This window comes from Morone saxatilis, unplaced genomic scaffold, assembly GCF_004916995.1.
Source record: "Morone saxatilis isolate NCDOM2014 unplaced genomic scaffold, NCSU_SB_2.0 Contig8, whole genome shotgun sequence".
Lineage (NCBI taxonomy): Eukaryota > Metazoa > Chordata > Actinopteri > Moronidae > Morone > Morone saxatilis.
This window is the reverse complement of record NW_023340257.1, coordinates 14,840,292-14,848,164: the sequence shown is the minus strand read 5'-3', so window position 1 is coordinate 14,848,164 and position 7,873 is coordinate 14,840,292.

Below are 7,873 nucleotides of genomic sequence, written 5' to 3'. Positions count from 1 at the left end.
TTTTTTGGGGGGGGGGGGGGCTTGGTCAGTATTATGCAAGAAGTTGTACAAGTTGAACTTTGTACAGATTTTGTACTTTGTGGCTGCGAAGCCTGCAAAGGATATACACATATTCACAAAATAATATCTGAATAACTAATTTATTATTATTTTTTTTATCAAATTAGAATTGTCTAAAAGGAGACGGTGATGTATGTAGAAAAATAAGAAGAAAATGGAGCTCACTGGTTTAAAGAAAACATTAGAAGCTTGCATGCAAAAAGATTGGGACATAGAAAGGTATTTGTTTTCCACTCTGTTTGTTTGCCAAGCTGTCAAGGCTGTTGAGAAACTTTGAGACCTATTTTGTTCCACTTTAACTCTGTATATTGCAGTCACTGTCCCTGTGGTGATTCATTTATACTTGAGAACGTGAGAAACTATCTCATATTTACAATGTACAATTTATGTTTCTTTCGTTTAATTAAACCTCGCACACATAAAAACAAAAAGCATCAATGTCATAAAAAAACAGCCTTAATGTTTCCCCTCGTTTACATTTTACAGCCTTCCAAATGCAGACATTTTACTGGTGTGCTGTTTTTTGGGGGGAGAAGCAGTTACATTAATGGTTCCCCCAGTCAAATAGAGCAGTAGGGAACCAGAAATTAATTATGTGGATTCAACAACACCATCAGATCTATAATTACAAATATGTTGATCAGGTAATACTCTCAGTGCTGATTGGCTAGGATTTGTATTTTTGTTTATCTGATTATTTTGTTCCAGACACATTTACTCAGTGTGTTAAGAGAGAAGCAGTGAGCCCAGTCTGGCAGCTGACAGTTGGAAATGCTAATCCCAGTGCATGAAAGAGGCCTGACAGTTCATTGAAGGAGAGGCCCGCACCAGTTTGTTTACAGCGTGATAATCTGGAGCAGGCATCTTGATTGTGTGCTGGCAGAACATCAGCGGCCGTGCCGTGACTGTGCAGCCTCACGGCAATTACACTGACGTCTTATCTGTGTGAATAGCAGGCCTAATGATAGATGGACATATGGAGTATGTACACAAAGAAAGTAACTTAAAGTCTTCCCTCAGTAATCTCAGTCTGGGTAATGTGGCTGGAGTGGAATTGGGTGCTAATCACTATTAAAAAGATAATTTTCTGAGATTTCCCCTTTTTATAATGGTGGTGAAAACTGCTCTTTGATATCGTTACAGAATATACTCTAGTCATTGAAAGGCTTGTAACACAAAGTTAAATTCTTGCTTTGCAGATGACTGACTTTTTAAATGTGCACAACAACACAAACCTGGAAGATTAATTTATTCAAACTTGAATAAAAGATTAATTTATTCAAACATTTTTGGGCAACAGAAACAAGCTACAAACAAAACACTGACATATTGTCACCTTTTAAGTTGATATGGCAGTTTCTTATTTAAACATCCAGCAGTTACGGAACAACATTAGCCTTCATCTACATTATCTGGCCACCTGACAAAAATTTGCACTATTGACTTTCTCTTTCTTCCACTACTGTAGGAATTCTCTGGCTCTGCTGCTAAATGTTAACCAGGTAGCAGTTAACTTTGTCTGTCTGACATATTGTAGAGCAAATCATCCATGTTTTTATCTCCTCCCACTTGGATTACTGTAACTCCTTATTTTCTAAACAAAGAGAGCACATTACCCCTATTCTGGCATATTTACACCGGTTACATGTACATTTCAGAATTCAATTCAAGATCACATTCAAAGCTCTCCATGGCATGGCAACTTTGAACTTATAACACAATATTCAGCACCCAGATCAACTGCTCTTAAATGTCAAAATAAAGGAGCAAAGTGCTTTTACTGTTTTAGCTCCAACACTATGGAACTGCCTCTTTCTCACTGCCAGGTCAGCTGAGCCTAAAGTTTAAAAAAAAATTAAAAACCCACCTGTACAAGTTGGTGTTTTCATAAATCTGCTGGCTACAATTTTTACTGGTTTTAATTATCTTAACCTTGTTACTTATTACATTACTTCTATTGTTAATGAGTCCCTGCTTTTGTTTTAAACTGTACTCTCATGTGCAGTTGTGCTGTATGCCTCTGTGGGTACCATTATGCATTGCTTTTACACGGAAATTATTTGACGCTTGGTTTCAAAGGCTATTTCGCTGGAAACAGCTGCCTGCTGTGACCAAAAACAACGCCATGAGAGCAGTGAGAGCCGAGGGGAACTGCCTACACATAAACAATTGCTCAGCAGACAAATGCTCTTTGCTGTTGGCATTAGTTTTTCTCTATGTTAGACAGTTTCAAGTCCATGTTTTGTCACGTTGGCAGTCAGAATTCCCTTTGCACTCTTCACAACAGACTCAGAATCACTCACAGCCCACAGTGTATCTCAGTTCAGTTCTGTGCTCTGTGGAGGTTGTAGAAAGCCCTGTGTCTCTTTCAATACACAATCCACTTCATGTGAGAGCAAGGAGCCTCACCGGGAGGCCGTAATAAACAGAAGATCACTATCAACTAATCTTCAAAATATGAACATATTGCATGCTGCCAACGATGTTATCATTTTTGTGAAGAAAACCCTACTGCAAGTAAGCAATACTGGCTGTTGTGATTTTGGCATAATAAGTCTGTTGGATGTCCACCCTTCACTTCTGGACAGCGGGATCAGTCAAGGCCGGAGAGCAGCACTCCTATTAGTTGGCAAGATTTATGCACTATTTGGTAACGCTTCAGATTACAGCCCACAATTTACAGCGTAACTCTTCCCAAATCCCAGAGAATAAGGGGGGTAACCATCTGGGAACATAAAAATAATTTATACTGTTAACAAGGGTACCTATTGTAATATTACTGGATACACTATGACCATTACTGTGCACAGAGGCTGGAAGTTTGGGAAAAGATTAGTTCTGTAGCATTTTATAAATCTGCCATTTGTTTCAAAATGACTACTTACATACAGTGGAGGGGTACAGACCATAACAAAAGAGGATAGGAAAACTATATACGTAGATCGTTTTTCTTCCGGTTTGGGGTAAATAGAGGGTACATTTGTGTTTTAAAGTTGAAACAAACAAGGGTCCAGAGAGAAGAGTATTTTTAAGAACATACTGTAGGCCTATATGTTACTGTGTATGCTTTAAAGTAGGCATTCTTATGGGGTAAAGCATTGTATTTAAACATTGATGCCTCATTTATCACCTTTGTGCATCTCTCAAGGATCCTCATGCTCATGCAGATATTTAGTAAAACAGTATATGAACAGAATTAAATGTTTCCCACACAAAATATGAACAAGTACCGTGCATATAAAAGTAGTTTGAACTGCTAAGGAAACTGTGTTTAGTGATTCACCTCTGAATGACTCCCAGCAACCTTATTAAATGCCCCCCACAGAGAATTAGCAGTAATTTCTACTTTAACCTCAGCATGCCAGGAGTTTGATTAATTAAATACAGAGGATATCTTCCTTGTGTCCCAAACAGATGTTTTCTGAGTCATGTGCTTCCTCAGAACCAAGACTTTAATCCGCACCATCTGATGTAGGGAGACTTGCTGGAGAGTCTTGGCCAAGTATCATCTACCTTGAAGCTCCACATTTTACCCACCAACAATATACTCAAGCTGTAGCTTTCATTTCTATTAAGGGCTTTTGAAGATGGATGTATTTGTGTTTGTAAAAAAATATATTAAGGTTTGCCAGATGTGTACACACAGGCAGCAAGAAACAGGCTACTCATGTTCTATAATTACCATGAGTGCATACGGTAGACGCTCAAAGTATTTGTATACGACTTTTCTAAAAAGAAAGAGAGAGGTAGCTCCACCTCAGCTATTAGATCATAACAGCTTTGACCTCCCATAATGGGGAAAGATAAATGATACGTTCCTACACATGTGTTTAAAGTGGGATTGTCTTTCATCTCCTGCTGGGACTCTGCCAGGAAAGATTCTCACTGTGGGGTTTAATGCTCTATGCTATAAGCCCAAACATGTTTATTTATTTTTACAATTCAAAAGACCTTTTTTCCCCCTGCTGTATCTCCTACTCTTTCTTTCCCCTTCTCTCTCTCTGTCATTAACTTTATGGGAATTTCCATGGAATTCTTTTGTAATATAAGTGATTGTGTGTGATGTGGAACCATTTGTGGGGGTGTGATGCTTTTCTTGGAGAAGCAGGGGTTAAATGATCCCTCCTCTGTTATTTCACCATGTTTTTCCTTTGAACCCTGCAGTGAGTAATACTAAATAATGTAGAATCATTTAACAGCATCCAAACATTTGTGTACTTGAGATTATCTAACCAAAGATTCTCAAACAATTAAACAAATCAATCTGCTGGCAAACTCACGTCTCTATACTCTTGTTGCTTTGAGGTTCAATTCAAAGTCCTTTACTGTTTGTTTTTTTATTATTATTCCTAGATGCTGGAATAGGACCAGAAATGTGCCCAGTCTCCAGTTGTGGAGGAAGTATTCAAAGGAAGTATTCAAATCCTTTACTTAAGTAAAAGTGTCAATGTGAATATACTGCATTGAAAATGTAATTTAATGTAAGTACAAGTCTGTTAGTATATTTAGCAAATTGTACTTAAAGTCACATAAAATGTAAAAGTACTCATAATGCAGGGTTAACGGTGAGTGAGTGTTATACTGTTATATATTATAGACTTTTTATTGAATTATTTATACTGATACAGTAATGTGTAAGCAGAATTTGGTTGGTTGAGGTGGCACTAATTTTAACTATTTTACATACTGTTAGGGAGTTTAATCCACATACTACATATTTTATAAACTGATCCTAATCTGTAAAGCAACTGTCAAATAAATGTAGTCGGGCAAAAAGTACAATATTTCTCTCCAAATTGTAGACGTACTGAGTAGAAGGAAATGTAAATACTCAAGTAAAGTACAAGCATCTCCAATTTGTACTGAAGTGTAGTACTTGAGTCTTTGTTACATTCCAGTCTCATAAATCATTTCCTTTTTGTGGTTTGTTTCAATAATGTGCACTATACATCCTTTGTAACTGAATAATGTTTAAGTCTTCCTGCTTGTTGTAAATGAGTCACTGTCTTTCTTTTCTTTCTTGCTTTCTCTTATTAGTGTTAGTAATCTCTCTTTGTACTCTTCTTATGCTTAATGTAAAGCACATTAGGTTTTTCCCATCAATGTGCGATATATTTTAAACTCGACTCGCTTCACCTCCAGTTTCTTGTCTCCCCACCATCATCCAACTTTTCTCTTCCCTACCCTCTTTTCCTCCATGCAAGCCTGTGCTCCAAATGGGTTACTCTGGCCCCAGAGCCCCACATGTGTAAGGGGATATCTCCTCAGTCAGCCTACATACAGCAGAGAGATCAACGAACGACAATGCTGCCCCAGCACACTGTAGGAAAAGTAGTTAGAGGGAAGAAAAGAAAGGGAGCAAAGATATGAAAATATCATCAGAGGACTGGAGAGCAGCTTGATTTTAGCTCCTGCAATCCTTATGTAAATACTGTACACATTCTCAAAGAGAGCGCACACACACACATATACACACACACAAACACTTCTGGCATCTGTCTGGAGGAGGGATCAACTAGATCAACCACAGAGTTTGGCTCTCCCCCACTGGCTGTGCTCATTCTGCAGTGCTGCAGAGGTGAAACATCATCTGCTTGTTGGTTTTGGGGGCTTTCTGATTACCTCTGAATACTTTGTTCAAGCAAACCATTATGGAGGAAAATATTACGCCTTTTCAGGGAGTATTAGGGGTATTACTGCCTGGCTGCATGTGATGGCGATCAACCCACAATGCAAATATTGTCTTTCTGTATCTGGAGTTTTCAATCCCTACTGTGAAAGCAACGCTTTCCAGTTGCTCCTAATCCATGCCACTGCATTTATCCGAAATATGACAATGCAGAAGAAAGAAAAGGAAGAACAAATGTAATGTTTTGTTCAGTTCACTAGCAAAAATTGCTGTTTTGGTGAAATGCTCTATCTGGGTGGCACAAATCCCCTGTCAAATGCAAGTGTTTTAACTTTGTGCAAGTCCACGCACATGCACACACATAAACACACACACGACTGGAATGCAGTATTAGCACCCTTGGTGCAGCTGAAGCCGAATACTTCACAAATAAGCACAATTGTCCTTCATCAAAGGGTGAAAATACTTCAGATTTCTAACAGTAAAAGTGGATTTACGTGTGTGTGTGTGTGTGTGTGTGTATGTGTATGTGTTTGCAGCAGTTAAGGGTTTTTTATAACCTTTTCATCAAGCAGTGATATGTAAAACAAATATATCAAATATTGTTTTGAATTAATATTCCGATTTGCTTTCCTTCCTGCTTTCTAATTCTATATAGCTCCTTAAATAATAATCAGATGTCATTTTTTGTCATTTTGAGGAATTTTTGATTTTAACAGTAACTTAATGACTTACAGTAATGGAGCCACACTCATACACGCTCATATCATTGCTCTTTGAAGTCAACGCATCACTTTTAACAACCGGGCGAGGTATAAATTGGTTTTGTTATCTCACAACTGCAGGAGGATGTCAGGATTACCTGTGTTCAGATAAAGAAACTTCTGCAGCTGTGTTGCGCTGAAAAAGCAAACACAGAGAGTCTGACCAGACAAGACTGCGGCATCTATTTCACAGGTTTTTACCTTTAGGAATGCAAACAGCTTCTCTACATTTCAACTGGAACATTCGAGAGAATAGTCAAGTAAATTTGAGCATTGCAAAACTGGGATAAATACACGGGTACATAAAGAAATCAAGTAAACAGGGAAAGGAATTCTATTCTATTATCATTTAATGACCTAAAGCAGATGCAAATATAATTCTCAGGATGTTTGGCTCCTTCTTAACAATACAGTGACAAAAACAGATTCTTTCTCTCCTCGGTTCCACTGTTTTGTAAAATAGCAGTGAGTTAAGGCACTGACACGGTTAACCATACACTGCTCATTGTGTCCGCAATTACTGCAGGACAACGCAATTGCTGGTTAATCATAAATACCCTCTGTACACTGTAGCTTGTGTCCGTCTTTGCTATCTGCCTGAGTCACTGCGGGCAAACAGCCTCACAGAGCTACTTGCACTTTGGACTGCGTGCGTGCAGATGCAGAAGATGCTGCAAATTCAGAGTGAAGCAAGTGCAACAGGCAAACATGTGATTTTTGAACAAAGCTCCAAAACTGTTAGATGGATTTACATGTTTGCTGAGAGTGAAGACACTAAGTTGTTGACTTTGGAGAATCACATCCCATCTCCTTCTTTAGCCTGCAGCTATTTAAATACTCCAACTAAGATGTAGCCTGAGAATACTCGAGGACTAAACTCACATCACAATGGGGTGTTTGCCTGACCTCCGGTCTATCAGGGTCCAGGGCCCAGTATGGTTTGCCAGGGCCAGCTAACAATGTTTGCTCTGCTTTATAGCCTCTCTGTTTGTTTTCCCCTTCACTGGAGCGACCACCTCTTGGTCTCAGCAGCACTCGAGTCCTAGCTGCCACATTTGGGGTCACCAGCCCGGGGGCTCGGCCCACCCAGAATGCAGTGCGTCCGCCGGTAGAGATAACACAACTGCTCAGGTGGTTTTAGTGCAGGGACGTCACCCTCCCTTTTGCCACACACACACACACACACACACAATGGTAATCTACCATTTAATGTGGCTCTGAGATCTTCCTCCAGATAGACAGCATTTCTTTGTTTGGCAGCTATCACTTCAGGTTTGTCAATCTTTCCCCTTCAGGACATCATAAAATTTAATAATGCACGTCAGCAGAATAAAGGACATACTGTATTTTCTCCTTCAGGTTGAAACTGTTAATCAACCATATGTTGTCATCAAAGGTAATAATTAACTGATAGATTTAT